This window comes from Oncorhynchus masou, unplaced genomic scaffold (assembly GCF_036934945.1).
Source record: "Oncorhynchus masou masou isolate Uvic2021 unplaced genomic scaffold, UVic_Omas_1.1 unplaced_scaffold_1547, whole genome shotgun sequence".
Lineage (NCBI taxonomy): Eukaryota > Metazoa > Chordata > Actinopteri > Salmoniformes > Salmonidae > Oncorhynchus > Oncorhynchus masou.
In genome coordinates, this window is record NW_027016829.1 from 35,001 (window position 1) to 52,500 (window position 17,500).

General features: G+C 45.5%; 1 pseudogene; it reads right to left on the reverse strand.

The window, feature by feature from the left end:
- The window catches only part of LOC135539201 (regulator of G-protein signaling 6-like), a 41,893-nt pseudogene extending 27,570 nt beyond the window's left edge, over positions 1 to 14,323 (reverse strand).
- Positions 14,324 to 17,500: the final 3,177 nt, after the last annotated feature.

A 17,500-nucleotide genomic window follows, 5' to 3' on the forward strand; every position in this document is an offset into this window, starting at 1 on the left:
CAGGCTGAGTCCCTCCATCCCAATCTCTCTCCAAAGACATGGCTCCATCCCAAAGAGGAGCGTGTCTCCCTCACTGCATAACCCTCCATCAGAGATGCAGTTTCTCCATCCCTGTGATAAATCTCTCTCCATCAAAGAGATTCATTATCTCCATCCCTAAACATATTCCAAATTTTTCAAATCCTCATCCATCCATCCCTAAGAATACTCCATCCCTCCATCCCAATCTCTCTCCATCCCTCCATCCCAATCTCTCTCCATCCCTCCATTCCAATCTCATCTCCATCCCTCCATCCCTACTTCTTATTCCTCATCCATCCCTATCTCTCTCCATCCCTCCATTAATGTTTCCATCCCTCCATCCCAATCTCTCTCCATCCCTCCATCCCAATCTCTCTCCCTCCTCATCCATTCCATTGTATACTCTCTCCATCCCTCCATCCCTATCTCTCTCCATCCCTCCATAGTTTCATCTCCATAACTCCATTTTATATTTATTCCATCCCTATTCTCTCCATTCCATCCCTATTATTTTTGTATTCCATTTTATTATCTCCATTACTCCATCCCTATCTTTCCATATTTCCATCCTTTATCCCTTTTGTTCCATCCCTATATCCCTATCATTCTCCCTTTCATCCCTCCATCCCAATCTTTTCCATCCCTCCATCCTTGAATCCCTGAATTTCTCCATCCCTCCATCCCTATCTCTCTCCATCCCTCCATCCCAATTTCTCTCCATCCCTCCATCCCTATCTCTCTCCATCCCTCCATCCCTATTTCTCCATCCCTCCATCCCTATCTCTCTCCATCCCTCCATCCCAAGATTTCTCTCCATCCCTCCATCCCAATCTCTCTCCACATTGTAAATCCATCCCAATCTATCTCCATCCCTCCATCTTGTGTCTCTTTACCATCCCTCCATTGTTCCATCCCTATCTCTCTCCATCCCTTTATTTGAAACTTCTCCATCCCTCCATGTTTACTGTCTCCATTTCCATGTTTATTTCTCTCCATCCATCCATCTTTATATATCTCCATCCCTCCATCCCTATCTCTCTCCATCCCTCCATCCCTATCTTTCTCCATGCCCTCCATCCTTGAATTCTCTCCATCCCTCCATCCCTATCTCTCTCCATCCCTCCATCCCTCCATCCCTATCTCTCTCCATCCCTCCATCCCAATCTCTCTCCATCCCTCCATACCAATCTCTCTCCATCCCTCCATTCCAATCTCTCTCCATCCCTCCATCCCTATCTCTCTCCCTCCTCATCCATCCCTATCTCTCTCCATCCCTCCATCCCAATCTCTCTCCATCCCTCCATCCCAATCTCTCTCCATCCCTCCATCCCAATCTCTCTCCCTCCTCATCCATCCATCCCTATCTCTCTCCATCCCTCCATCCCAATCTCTCTCCATCCCTCCATCCCAATCTCTCTCCATCCATCCATCCCAATCTCTCTCCATCCCTCCATCCCTATCTCTCTCCATCCCTCCATCCCAATCTCTCTCCATCCCTCCATCCCAATCTCTCTCCATCCCTCCATCCCAATCTCTCTCCATCCCTCCATCCCTATCTCTCCTCCATCCATCCATCCCTATCTCTCCCTCCATCCCATCCATCCCAATCTCTCTCCATCCCTCCATCCCTATCTCTCTCCATCCCTCCATCCCTATCTCTCTCCATCCCTATCTCTCCATCCCTCCATCCCTCCATCCCTATCTCTCTCCCTCCTCATCCCTCCATCCCTATCTCTCTCCATCCCTCCATCCCTATCTCTCTCCATCCCTCCATCCCTATCTCTCTCCATCCCTCCATCCCTATCTCTCTCCATCCCTCCATCCCTATCTCTCTCCATCCCTCCATCCCTATCTCTCTCCATCCCTCCATCCCTATCTCTCTCCATCCCTCCATCCCAATCTCTCTCCATCCCTCCATCCCAATCTCTCCATCCCTCCATCCCAATCTCTCTCCATCCCTCCATCCCTATCTCTCTCCCTCCTCATCCATCCATCCCTATCTCTCTCCATCCCTCCATCCCTATCTCTCTCCATCCCTCCATCCCAATCTCTCTCCATCCCTCCATCCCAATCTCTCTCCATCCCTCCATCCCTATCTCTCTCCATCCCTCCATCCCAATCTCTCTCCATCCCTCCATCCCTATCTCTCTCCATCCCTCCATCCCTATCTCTCTCCATCCCTCCATCCCTCCATCCCTATCTCTCTCCCTCCTCATCCCTCCATCCCTATCTCTCTCCATCCCTCCATCCCTCCATCCCTATCTCTCTCCATCCCTCCATCCCTATCTCTCTCCATCCCTCCATCCCTATCTCTCCATCCCTCCATCCCTATCTCTCCATCCCTCCATCCCTATCTCTCTCCATCCCTCCATCTCTCCATCCCTCCATCCCTATCTCTCTCCCTCCTCATCCATCCATCCCTATCTCCCTCCACTCCCACCCATCCCTTCCCTTCCCTTCCTCACCAGTTACCTTCATCGCTCTTCCATTCCTTTTCACTCTCCCATCCCTCCACCCCCTCCCCCTCATCTCCCATCCTCCAACACCCCCATCCCTCATCTCCCATCCCTCCTCATCCATCCATCTCCTATCCTCCAACTCCCCCCCATCCCTCCTCCCACCCCCCTCATCTCCCATCCTCCAACACCCCTTTTCATCTCCCATCCTCCAACACCCCCCCTCATCTCCCATCCTCCAACACCCCCTCATCTCCCATCCTCCAACACCCCCCTCATCTCCCATCCTCCAACACCCCCCTCATCTCCCAATCCTCCAACACCCCCCCCATCTCCCATTCCTCCAACACCCCCCTCATCTCCCATCCTCCAACACCCCCCTTATCTCCCATCCCTCCAACACCCCCCTCATTTCCCATCCTTCCAACACCCCCTTATCTCCCATCCCTAACCCCCCCATCTCCCCTCATCTCCCATCCATCCTTCTCATCACCCACTCCTAGTCCCTGTTCAGATTTAGTCCCGACCTCCAGGAGCTGATGAGTCTCCTGGTTGTGACTGTTCTGAGAGCTGTCGTTATCTATAATGTTACCCTGGAGCTGATGAGTCTCCTGGTTGTGACTGTTCTGAGAGCTGTCGTTATCTATAATGTTATCCTGGAGCTGATGAGTCTCCTGGTTGTGACTGTTCTGAGAGCTGTCGTTATCTATAATGTTACCCTGGAGCTGATGAGTCTCCTGGTTGTGACTGTTCTGAGAGCTGTCGTTATCTATAATGTTACCCAGGAGCTGATGAGTCTCCTGGTTGTGACTGTTCTGAGAGCTGTTGTTATCTATAATGTTACCCTGGAGCTGATGAGTCTCCTGGTTGTGACTGTTCTGAGAGCTGTCGTTATCTATAATGTTACCCTGGAGCTGATGAGTCTCATGGTTGTGACTGTTCTGAGAGCTTCGTTATCTATAATGTTACCCTGGAGCTGATGAGTCTCCTGGTTGTGACTGTTCTGAGCACTGTTGTTATCTATAATGTTATCCTGGAGCTGATGAGTCTCCTGGTTGTGACTGTTCTGAGAGCTGTTGTTATCTATAATGTTACCCAGGAGCTGATGAGTCTCCTGGTTGTGACTGTTCTGAGAGCTGTTGTTATCTATTATGTTACCCAGGAGCTGAAGAGTCTCCTGGTTGTGACTGTTCTGAGAGCTGTGATGGGGACACTGTCCTATAGGATGAAGTGTTAGGATTTCTAGCTCTATAGTCAATGGTGTAAAGTACGTCACAGTACTTCACAGTACTACTTCAGCCCTAGTAGTACTTCACAGTACTACTTCAGCCCTAGTAGCACTTCACAGTACTACTTCAGCACTAGTAGTACTTCACAGTACTACTTCAGCACTAGTAGTACTTCACAGTACTACTTCAGCACTAGTAGTACTTCACAGTACTACTTCAGCACTAGTAGTACTTCACAGTACTAATTCAGCCCTAGTAGTACTTCACAGTACTACTTCAGCACTAGTAGTACTTCACAGTACTACTTCAGCACTAGTAGCACTTCACAGTACTACTTCAGCACTAGTAGTACTTCACAGTACTACTTCAGCACTAGTAGTACTTCACAGTACTACTTCAGCACTAGTAGCACTTCACAGTACTTCACAGTACTACTTCAGCCCTAGTAGTACTTCACAGTACTTCACAGTACTACTTCAGCCCTAGTAGTACTTCACAGTACTACTTCAGCCCTAGTAGTACTTCACAGTACTACTTCAGCACTAGTAGCACTTCACAGTACTTCACAGTACTACTTCAGCACTAGTAGTACTTCACAGTACTACTTCAGCACTAGTAGCACTTCACAGTACTACTTCAGCACTAGTAGCACTTCACAGTACTACTTCAGTACTTCACAGTACTACTTTGGGGGTATTTGCTTCTATTTATATTTTTTGACAACTTTAACTTCCACTACAGTCCTAACGAAAATAAAGTACTGCTTCAGCACTAATAACTTCACAGTACTGCTTCACTCAAAAGTACATTTTGAATGATTAGCAGAACAGGAAAATTGCTTCTAATTCACGCACTTATCAAGCACTAACATCACTTCATCAGTACTGCTTCTGCCCTGGCAGACTTCACTAAACACAAATGCTTAGTTTGTGAATGATGTCTAACTTTGAAGTGTGCCCCTTGGCTATCTATAAATGTTTTCAAAAAAACAAAATCAATTGTGCCTTTTGGGCTCTTAGTGCTTCAAGGAATTTGAAATTATTTAGACTTTTACTTCACAGTACTACTTCAGCACTAGTATACTTCACAGTACTACTTAGCCTCCTAGTAGTGCTTCACAGTACTACTTAGCCCTTTCTTCATCACTACTTCATAGTAATACTTCAGCACTAGTGTAGACTTCCAGTACTACTTCAGCAGAGCATTGCTTTGAAAGGGTACTACTTCAGCCCTAGTAATTCACAGTACTTCAGTACTGGACTTACCATAGTCTTGTGTTCTCTGGCTCTTCAGCACTTAGACTTCACAGTACTATGGAGCCTAGTAGTACTTCACAGTACTTCACAGTACTACTTCAGCCCTAGTAGTACTTCACAGTACTTCACAGTACTACTTCAGCACTAGTAGTACTTCACAGTACTACTTCAGCACTAGTAGTACTTCACAGTACTACTTCAGCCCTAGTAGTACTTCACAGTACTTCACAGTACTACTTCAGCACTAGTAGTACTTCACAGTACTTCACAGTACTACTTCAGCACTAGTAGTACTTCTCAGTACTTCACAGTACTACTTCAGCCCTAGTAGTACTTCACAGTACTTCACAGTACTACTTCAGCCCTAGTAGTACTTCACAGTACTACTTCAGCAGTTCTTTGGGGGTATTTGTACTTTACTATTTATATTTTTTGACAACTTTAACTTTTACTCCACTACAGTCCTAACGAAAATAAAGTAATTTTTACTCCTTAATAAATTTCCCCCGGCACTCAAAAGTACATTTTGAATGATTAGCAGAACAGGAAAATTGTCTAATTCACGCACTTATCAAGAGAACATCCCTGGTCATCCCTACTTCCTCTGATCTGGCAGACTCACTAAACACAAATGCTTAGTTTGTGAATGATGTCTAACTGTTGAAGTGTGCCCCTGGCTATCTATAAATGTTTTCAAAAAAACAAAATCAATTGTGCCTTCTGGGTCTCTTACTACAAGGAATTTGAAATTATTTAGACTTTTACTTTTTATACTTCAGTATATTTTAGCAACTTTCACTCGAGTCATTTTCTTTTACAGTATTTATTTCCCATCACTACCTATAGTGAATGATTTACCATAGATGTAGAATTTCCAACCGTCACAGAGCATTGCTTTGAAAGGGGAATCTCTGTTCTAGTAATTCAATTTCTATGGACTTACCATAGTCTGTGTTCTCTGGCTCCCAGCAGTTAGAAGGCCAGAAATATGGAGCCTGGGAGTCAAAGAGGGATGGAGAATGGAGAGAAGTTTAGATAGAGGAGTGAGGATGAAGGGAGGAATAGTTAGGAGAGGAATAGAGGATTGGAGAACGGAGAGAAGTTTTGATAGAGGTGTGAGGATGAAGGGAGGAATAGTTAGGAGAGGAATAGAGGGATGGAGAACGGAGAGAAGTTTAGATAGAGGAGTGAGGATGAAGGGAGGAATAGTTAGGAGAGGAATAGAGGGATGGAGAACGGAGAGAAGTTTAGATAGAGGATGAGGATGCAGGAGAGGAATAGAAAGAAGTTAGGACGAACTCAGGTGTGCAGAGATGTCCTTATTGGTAAGCATGGGGACAATATTAGTCAATAACATAACGTTGAAAAAAAAATCTGTCAGTTTGTAAAGATATACAGTTGATTCAACAAAAAGACATATACAGTAGACTGCTTTCCAACAGTCACACGAGTGTCATGCTTGAAAACTCCAGACAGATTTCTTTTTAAAGAACGGCATGAAATTAATTTATTGCTATCGGGTAATCTGCACAGCAGTGGAGTAGGCAGGATTTAGAAATGGCATTTTTAGCATCCCAAATGGCACACTATTCCCTGCGTAGTGCACTACATTTGACAAGGGCCCATACACCTCTGGTCAAATGTAGTTTAGAACTATACATTTAGGGAATAGATTTAGAACATACTCATTTAGAACATACTCATTTAGAACATACTCATTTAGAACATACTCATTTAGAACATACTCATTTAGAACATACTCATTTAGAACATACTCATTTAGAACATACTCATTTAGAACATACTCATTTAGAACATACTCATTTAGAACATACTCATTTAGAACATACTCATTTAGAACATACTCATTTAGAACATACTCATTTAGAACATACTCATTTAGAACATACTCATTTAGAACATACTCATTTAGAACATACTCATTTAGAACATACTCATTTAGAACATACTCATTTAGAACATACTCATTTAGAACATACTCATTTAGAACATACTCATTTAGAACATACTCATTTAGAACATACTCATTTAGAACATACTCATTTAGAACATACTCATTTAGAACATACTCATTTAGAACATACTCAGTGTTCTGTTCTTCCTCTGCGAAGGTCTCTGAGCCTCCTGGGAATAAACATTATATTATACGGCACCTGATCCAATCAAATCGATCAAATCATACGGCACCTGATCCAATCAAATCGATCAAATCATACGGCACCTGATCCAATCAAATCGATCAAATCATACGGCACCTGATCCAATCAAATCGATCAAATCATACGGCACCTGATCCAATCAAATCGATCAAATCATACGGCACCTGATCCAATCAAATCGATCAAATCCAATCTAATTGTATTAGTCACATGCGCCGAATACAACAGGTGTAGGTTCACCTTACCGTGAAATACTTACTGACAAGCCCTTAACCAAAAATGCAGTTTTAAGAAAACAGAGTCAAGAAAATATGTACTAACAAAATCAAAGTAAAATATACATATATATTTTTAAGTAACACAATAAAATAACAAGAATGAGGCTATATACAGGGAGTACTGCTACCGAGTCAATGTGCGTGGGTACAGGTTAGTCAAGGTCATTTGTACATGTAGGTAGGGGTGAAGTGATTATGGGCTTGTAACTAAGCATTTCACTGTAAGGTCGACACCTATTCTATTCGACGCATGTGACTAATAAAGTTTGATTTGAATAGGAGAGCGTTCGGACCCTCATTTCCTGTAGTCCACGGTCATCTCCTCTGTCTTGCTGACGTTGAAGGAGAGGTTGTTGTCCTGGCACCACACTGCCAGGTCTCTGACCTTCTCCCTACAGGCTGTCTCAATGTCGTCGGTGATCAGGCCTACCACCACTATGTCGTCAGCAGACTTAATGATGGTGTTGGAGTCGTGTTTGGCCACACAGTCGTAAGTGAACAGGGAGTACAGGAGGGGACTAAGCACGCACCCCTGAGAGGCCCCCGTGTTGAGGATCAGCGTGGCAGATGTGTTGTTACTGACCCTTACCACCTCGGTGCGGCCCGTCAGGAAGTTCAGGATCCAGGAGGTGTTTAGTCCCAGGATCCTTAGCTTAGTGATGAGTTTGAGGGTACTATGGTCTTGAACGCTGAGCTGTAGTCAATGAATAGCATTCTCACATAGGTGTTCCTTTTGTCCAGGTGGGAAAGGGCAATGTGGAGTGCGATTGAGATTGCGTCATCTGTCGATTGGTTGGGGCGGTATGCAAATTGGAGTGGGTCTTGGGTTTCTGGGACAACAGTGTTGATGTGAGCCATGAGCAGCCTTTCAAAGCACTTCATGACTACCGACGTGAGTGCTAATCATTTAGGCAGGTTACCTTCCCTTCCTTGGGCACATGGACCATGGGGGTCTGCCTGAAACATGTTGGTATTACAGACTTGGTCAGGGAGAGGTTGAAAATGCCAATAAAGACACTTGCCAGTTGGTCCGTGCATGCTTTGAGTACAAGCCTGTTAATCCATTTGGCCTTGTGAATGTTGACCTGTTTAAAGATCTTGCTCACATCGAATACGGAGAGCATGATCACACAGTCGTCCGGAACAGCTGGTGCTCTCATACATGCTTCAGTGTTGCTTGCCTCGAAGCGACTATAAAAGGCATTTAGCTCGTCTGGTAGGCTTGCGTTACTGGGCAGCTCGCGGATGGGTTTTCCTTTGTATCCATAATAGTATGAAAGTCCTGCCACATCAGATGAGCGTCAGAGACGGTGTAGGAGGATTTAGTCTTAATCCTGTATTGACACTTTGCCTGTTTGATGGTTCGTCTGAGGGCATAGCGGGATTTCTTATCAGCGTCCGGATTAGTGTCACCCTCCTTGAAAGCGACAGCTCTAGCCTTCAGCTCGGTGCGGATGTTGCCTGTAATCCATGGTTTCTGGTTGGGATATGTACGCACGGTCACTGTGGGGACGACGTCGTCGATGCACTTATTGATGAAGCCGGTGACTGAGATGGTATACTCCTCAATGCCTTTGGATGAATCCAGTCTGTCTAGCAAAACAGTCCTGTAGTGTAGCATGCGCGTCATCTGACCACTTCCTTCTTGAGCTGGTACTTCCTGCTTTAGTTTTTGCTTGTAAGCAGGAATCAGGAGAATAGAATTATGGTCAGATTTTCCAAATGGAGGATGAGGGAGAGCTTTGTACGCGTCTCTGTGTGTGGAGTTAAGGTGGTCTAGAGCGTCTCTTCTGTATTAGCATTTTCTTATGGCCTTATCCAGTTGGTTGATGGCGGTCTTAGTGCCAGCGTCAGTTGGTGGTGGTAAATAGATGGCTAGGAAAAATATAGATGAAAACTCTCTTGGTAGATAGTGTGGTCTACTGCTTATCATAAGGTAATCTCAGGCGAGCAATACCTCGAGACTACTTTAATAGTTGTTATTGACAAATAAGACACACACCGTTACCCCTCGTCTTACCAGAATTAGCTGCTCTGTCCTGCCGATGCACGGAAAACCCAGCCAACGGTATAGTTTCCGTGTCGTCGTTCAGCCACGACTCAGTGAAACATAGGATTCGGATTTTTATGTGCTGTTGGTAGGATAATCTCAAATGGAGCTCATTCAGTTTATTCTCCAGTGATTGGTTGGCTGATAGAACAGATGGTAGAGGCGGGTTACCCAATCACCAACGAATTCTCAGAAGGCACCCTGATCTGCACCTCCTGTGTTTCTGTTTTTTCTTCATGTGAATGATGGGGATTTGGGCCTTGTCTGGTAGAGACACTATATTCCTTCCTGTCAGACTCATTAAAGAAAATTATTTGTCCCGTTTGAGGTGAGTAATCGCTGTTCTGATATCCAGAAGCTCTTTTTTGGTCATAAGAGATGGAAGCATCAACATTATAATCAAAGTAAGTTTTTTTTTTTTTTAAATAGCACAATTGGTAAAACGGCAGCCATCCCCTCCGGCACACTCCTGAGAGGCTTTGTGTATACAGACCCCTAAATGTTCTCTCTTATATTATATATTATATTTCACAGGATATTCCACCATTATTTTTTAATGGGGTCATGGATCCCCTGTGTAAAAACAGAGGAAGTACCTTAGTGGATGTGCTATTGTGTGGTATGGATCAGGGACCAGGGGAACATTTTGACTTGCTTCCAAGACTGAGCTGGAAAGTGTCTGATGATCTGAATTATAAGTAACACAAAACAGCACTTGTCCATGTCTGTCTTTGCTCTCTCATGTTTTAAATCTCTCATGAGGAAGAGAGGAGGAAGTGGCCTACACGTGCATAGGAGAACAACTGGTCACGTTGGTACAGTTTCACTTACTGGCAGTGCAGAGATGTATGACATGTTACGTTTTTAGCTGTTAACGGGAGAATATTCCTTACTGGTCACCTGGAAGCTGCTTTATATGGTCCTACTGCTCACCTGGAAGCTGCCTTATATGGTCCTACTGCTCACCTGGAAGCTGCCTTATATGGTCCTACTGTTCACCTGGAAGCTGCCTTATATGGTCCTACTGCTACTGATAGAAGGTTCCATCGTCTTTGAGTGACAAAACGTGATCAGAGATGGGGAAGAGATATCCCTGAGAATATTCCTTACTGGTCACCTGGAAGCTGCTTTATATGGTCCTAGGAATGGTATAGAATATTGGTCCTACTGTTCACCTGGAAGCTGCCTTATATGGTCCTACTGCTCACCTGGAAGCGATAGAAGGTTCCATCGTCTTTGAGTGACAAAACGTGATCAGAGATGGGGAAGAGATATCCCTGAGCAGCAATCAGACTCCCGATGTGGATGGCCTCAGCTACGTGGGTAAAGAATGTGACACAGTCAACGATTTACTTACATGTAACACACAGTAATAGTTTATAAAGGGTCTATGACGTCTTTACTGCTTGCTTATTCAGATGTTTCAGTATTTAAACACAAATCTCATTTTCTTGAACTATATTCATGTACAGTAACCAGGAAGAGACAATAACAAACATGCAATATAATAATAATGCTCTATTAAGAGTCACTTTTATTTATTTCATTTAACTGGGCATGTCAGTGAATAACAAATTCTTATTTACAATGACGGCCTACCCCGGGCCAAACCCGGACGACGCTGGGCCAATTGTGCGCCGCCCTATGGGACTCCCAATCACGGCCGGATGTGATACAGCCTGGATTCGAACCAGGGACTGTAGTGACGCCTCGAGCACTGAGATGCAGTGCCTTTAGACCGCTGCGCCACTCGGGAACCCTTGCAGGGTCTATCACACATTTAATACCTTCTTTAATTGCCATTGAATACAAAGCTCAAAAAAAATGCATTTCACCCACCTGGATCTTCAATGGCGAGGTTCTTCATCAGCCACTGCACTATGTCTGCACCTGGTAGAGACACGAGACAGAGGACTGTTACAGAAGACGAACAACACACGCACACGTAGGTGTACGCTTTTCTTTACTTTGGCAGAGGTAGACCACAGAGCGAATAAACTGTAGTTACTATTTACTCAATGTAAACCTCCCCCGGTATAACAAGCTTGAGCTGTCTGCATTAGAAAAGGCAAGAGGGAGAGAGGGAGAGAGGGAGAGAGAGAGAGAGAGAGAGAGAGAGACAGGGAGAGAGAGAGAGACAGGGAGAGACAGGAAGAGAGAGAGAAAGAGAGAGAGAAAGAAAGAGAGAGAGAGAGAGAGAGAGAGCCAGGGAGAGACAGGGAGAGAGAGAGAGACAGGGAGAGACAGGGAGAGACAGAGAGAGAGATGTATGACCATATATGTCTGTAGTAATAGTGTTTATCGATAGGCCTCTCTGCTCATGGCCCACTAAGGTAATAGATCCTGAGACGGAATGAATCATAAGAGTGGCCATCAATTATTTGGTGGTGCCTTGGCTAGACACGCACACACACGCACACGCCGGGCCGCAGCTGCACTCTCACCTGTGACGACGCTGGGTATCTTGGTCAGGAAGCTCTTGACAGTTCTGATGGGAACGCCTGCAGTCTCATCCTGGATACGAGTCACTATCTCCTCAATCTGCAGGGAGAGGGGAGAGATTGAGGAGCGTACCATACTTCACACATTGACAACATTTAGAAACACAGGTTATTCTCATTCAGATCAACTCTTATTTCACAAGACACACCTGAGATACCTTTTTCCCCAGTTGTTGGATGAAGGTGGTGCTCCTTGTTTTAGGTAATTCACCAATCTAATCTTAATTGATATCACTAATTATACTCTTAGCTGAATTACGGTCACATAACGGATACATCTTTTTTTTTTTTACCTTTACTTTACTAGGCAGGTCAGTTAAGAACAAATTCTTATTTTCAATGACGGCCTAGGAACAGTGGGTTAACTGCCTGTTCAGGGGCAGAACGACCTTGTCAGCTCGGGGATTCGAACTTGCAACCTTTCGGTTACTAGTCCAACGCTCTAACCACTAGGCTACCCTCCATGATCTCTGTAGGTCTATCACACATTACTGAACACTTAGCTAAAAACCCATTTAGTTCCAGGCTATTAAAGACCAGGCTCAAGTCTATCAATTGTCAAGTTATTGTCATCTTACAGAGACTAATGTGTAGATGATGATGGGTTAGAGTCCAGAGAGTTGAGATCTTAATTCCAGTCACACCCACCCCTCAGGCATATTAATATCCCTGTAGCCAATAATGAGGCACGTTGCCCACCTTTTGCTCCCAGTTTCAAACGGTTCACCCGATACTGGATGAAAACCTCTTCAAATTAAAGCGGACAGCCTGCACTTTAACCTCATAGTCATTGTATCATTTCAAATTCAACGTGCTGGGGTACAGAGCCAAAACAACAACAAATGTGTCACTGTCCCAATGCTGTTAGAGCTCACTGTATATAACCCACGTGAGAGAGAGAAGGGTAGAGAGTGAGAGAGAGAAGAGTAGAGAGAGAGAGAGAGAGAGAGAGAGAGCGCGAGAGAGAGAGGAAAGAGAGAGAGAGGAAAGAGTGAGGGAGAAAGGGGGGAGAGAGAGAGAGAGAGAGAGAGAGAGAGAGAGAGAGAGAGGAAGGAGAGAGAGAGAGAGGAAAGAGTGAGGGAGAAGGGTAGAGAGAGAGAGGATAGAGTGAGAGAGAAGGGTAGAGAGAAGGGTAGAGAGAGAAGGAAGAGTCGAGAGAGAGAGAAGGTTAGAGAGAGCGAGAAGGTCAGAGAGATAGAGAGAAGGGTAGAGAGAGAGAAGAGTAGAGAGAGAGAGAGAAGGGTAGAGAGAGAGAAGGGTAGAGAGAGAGAGAGAGAGCGAAGTATAGAGAGAGAAGGGAGAGAGAGAGAGAGAGAGAGAGAGAAGGGTAGAGAGAGAGAGGGAGGGAGAGAAGGAAGGGTAGAGAGAGAGAAGGGTAGAGAGAGAGAAAGAGAGAGAGAGGAAAGAGAGATTGTAATGTCTTTATTGTTTTGAGACTTCTATATGTGTGATGTTTACTGTTAATTTTTATTGTTTATTTCACTTTATATATTCACTTTATATATTATCCACCTCACTTGCTTTGGCAATGTTAACCCATGTTTCCCATGCCAATACAGCCCTTGAATTGAATTGAATTGAATTGAATTGAGAGAGAGAGAGAGAGAGAGAAGGGTAGAGAGAGAGAGATTGGTAGAGAGACTTTTGACTTTGTCTTTTTTTAATGATCCATCCTTATTTAATTTCATGAAGGCATCACCCCCCCCCCTGTTAAAACCAAATATTCCTTGTGCTATATACTCACCTTGCCCTCTACCCCACAATACAAAACCAACACGATAACAAAAACCTCACCACTTCTACAACCATATATCCTACCCATCTTCCCCAGCTGTACAGACAGGCACCAACTGCGCAAACAGAAAATTCAACAACACACATTTGGCCTTTACCTTATTTGAATACCTGTGTCCCATTGTAAACATCCTGACAGTAAACTCCACCCCCAATCTCACACACAGACATTCCAACAGAGACAGTAACGGCGTTAACCTGGCCCACGCAGAAAACACACAATGCACAGTTTCACTCATAACACAGAAAGGACACCCTTGTCTGATTCCTGGTTCAACCCGTGCCAACCAGCCGTTAGTGGTCAGGGCTCCATGAAGAACCCTCCCCTGGGGTCCCCTGACCTCTTTGGTACTGGGGGTTTGTAGAGCCCATCCATCTAAAACCCACCATACTCTCCACCCCTACATACCCCCTCCACTGGAGGTCCCCTGACCTCTTTGGTCCTGGGGGTTTGTAGAGCCCCCTCCATCTAAAACCCACCATACTCTCCACCCCACATACCCCCTGCCACTGGAGGTCCCCTGACCTCTTTGGTCCTGGGGGTTTGTAGAGCCCCATCCATCTAAAACCCACCATTACTCTCCGCCCCACATACCCCCTGCCACTGAGGTGCCTTCAGTCCTGTTAGGCTCCTAACGCAGAGATTGTAGAGGGCTTTACCTTAACGCAGAGGTTGTAGAGGGCTTTACCTTAAAGCAGAGGTTGTAGAGGGCTTTTTAACCTTAACACAGAGGTTGCTTTACCTTAACGCAGAGGTTGTAGAGGGCTTTACCTTAACGCAGAGGTTGTAGAGGGCTTTTAACCAGAGGTTTAACGCAGAGGTTGTAGAGGGCTTTACCTTAACGCAGAGGTTGTAGAGGGCTTTACCTTAACGCAGAGGTTGTAGAGGGCTTTACCTTAACGCAGAGGTTGTAGAGGGCTTTACCTTAACGCAGAGGTTGTAGAGGGCTTTACCTTAACACAGAGGTTGTAGAGGGCTTTACCTTAACGCAGAGGTTGTAGAGGGCTTTACCTCCCACCCCCTCAAACCATCCATAACCTGACTATACCCAGCCTCATCTACACCACCATCCATAGCATGACTAGACCCAGCCTCATCTACACCACCATCTATAACCTGACTAGAACCAACCTCATCTACACCACCATCTATAACCTGACTAGAACCAGCCTCATCTACACCACCATCTATAACATGACTATACCCAGCCTCCTCTACACCACCATCCATAACCTGACTAGACCCAGCCTCCTCTACACCATCATCCATAACCAGACTATACCCAGCATCATCTACACCACCATCCATAACCAGACTAGACCCAGCATCATCTACACCACCATCTATAACATGACTAGACCCAGCATCATCTACACCACCATCCATAACCTGACTAGACCCAGCCTCATCTACACCACCATCTATAGCATGACTAGGCCCAGCCTCATCTACACCACCATCTATAACCTGACTAGACCCAGCCTCCTCTACACCACCATCTATAACCTGACTATACCCAGCCTCCTCTACACCACCATCTATACCCAGCCTCCTCTACACCACCATCTATAACCTGACTAGACCCAGCCTCCTCTACACCACCATCTATAACCTGACTAGACCCAGCCTCATCTACACCACCATCCATAGTATGACTAGACCCAGCCTCATCTACACCACCATCCATAGTATGACTAGACCCAGCCTCATCTACACCACCATCCATAGTATGACTAGACCCAGCCTCTGCGTCTCATGGCCCCGTCCACGTTGACCTCGATTTCCCTCACTGGCGCTTGTTCCCTCACCTTGTCGAAGGCCTTTATTTAGGCTCCAAATCCCCACACTCAAAATACTGCAGACAAATCTGTTCTGGCAAACCCAGCAAAGAGCCCCTCCCCGTGCCTCCCTTTAAAATGCACAGTTAGCTGTTGCCCATTGTTATTCAGAAACATGAAGACTGGCCTCCGGAACGAAACAACATGCTTAAAGGCATCTGCCTGAAAACCTGCCGACAGTACACAAAAAAAAGCAAACGTACCAAAACGACTCAGCTTTTTCAAGATTTGATCCTCCATAATAAACGAAGGCAGAGTCGCAACTACCACCCTTGTCAAAGGAGTCGAAAGAGGAGAAATGGGCACCATCACATCCCTTACACATATCCACTAGCAATCAGCCTGCCCACTAAATGTACTCTTTTCATGAACACAACCATATATTTGATCATTCTGGATGCAGAATGTATACATTTAGTTTCTACCTGTCGTTCTGCCCCCTGAACGAGGCAATAAACCCACTGTTCCTAGGCCATCATTGTAAATAACAATTTGTTCTCAACTGACTTGCCTCGTTAAATAAAATGATTGATCCCCACCCTGGAGCAGACAGAGTAATAGCCTTGTGTGATGAATCACATCGTATCCCATCAGGCTGACAGCCAATCAAAATGGGCTATGCTAAAAGGTGCAATATGCAGAAATCCTTCTGCCATTTCCTGGTTGGTCAAATGCTAATAGTTGGCATAATTGCAGTTCATGTGACAAAACAAGCAGTCATTGTGTAGAGAATCATGGTACCATTTATTTAAACAGCTGTGAAATATATTTTTTCATAAAGCGAAAATGTTTGATTTTCAGCTGTTTGAAGCCTGGTGTCCAAAACAGAAAAGTAAAAGAAGTAAAATCAAACCTTTAGAACGGGAAGCATAGAACAGATCTACCATTTCTTAGACTTGCTTGCATAGAGAATGACAGGTCTGTGACTCTTATGTCTATGAGAATTTGGTCGGGTCGCCGTTACATGTTGTAGCTTTAAGTAGGTTTTCGGGTTTCTGTACCTTACTATTTATAAAAATATTTTTTTTTATTGAAAATTGAGTCGCCAGGTATAATAATTGTTTGCTTAATATCAGGAATTTGATGAATAGCATTTACTTTTACATTTACTTCACTCAAGCATGAGGATTGAGTACCTTTACTATCACTGTACTGAAGTACAATTATAACCAGATACTCAAGTATGATAAGGTAAGACTTTCTCCCTCTATCTTCTCTCTCTCTCTCTCTCCCTCTCACTTTCTCATTTCTTTCTCCCTCCCATTTTCTCTCCCTCCCCTTCTCTCCGCCTCCCTCTCCCATTCTCTCTCCGCCTCCCTCTGCTTTTGTCTCTCCGCCTCCCTCTGCTTTTGTCTCTCCGCCTCCCTCTCCCCTTCTCTCCGCCTCCCTCTCCCCTTCTCTCTCCGCCTCCCTCTGCTTTTGTCTCTCCACCTCCCTCTCCCCTTCTCTCTCTCCGCCTCCCTCTGCTTTTGTCTCTCCGCCTCCCTCTCCCCTTCTCTCTCCGACTCCCTCTCCTTTTGTCTCTCCGCCTCCCTCTCCTTTTGTCTCTCCGCCTCCCTCTCCTCTTCTCCGCCTCCCTCTCCTTGTCTCTCCGCCTCCCTCTCCCCTTCTCTCTCCACCTACCTCTCCCCTTCTCTCCGCCTCCCTCTCCCCTTCTCTCCGCCTCCCTCTCCCCTTCTCTCCGCCTCCCTCTCCCCTTCTCTCTGCCTCCCTCTCCCCTTCTCTCTCCGCCTCCCTCTCCGCCTCCCTCTCCCCTTCTCTCCCCTTCTCCCCTTCTCTCTCCGCCTCCCTCTCCCCTTCTCTCCGCCTCCCTCTCCCCTTCTCTCTCCGCCTCCCTCTCCTTTTGTCTCTCCGCCTCCCTCTCCGCCTCCCTCTCCCTTCTCTCTCCGCCTCCCT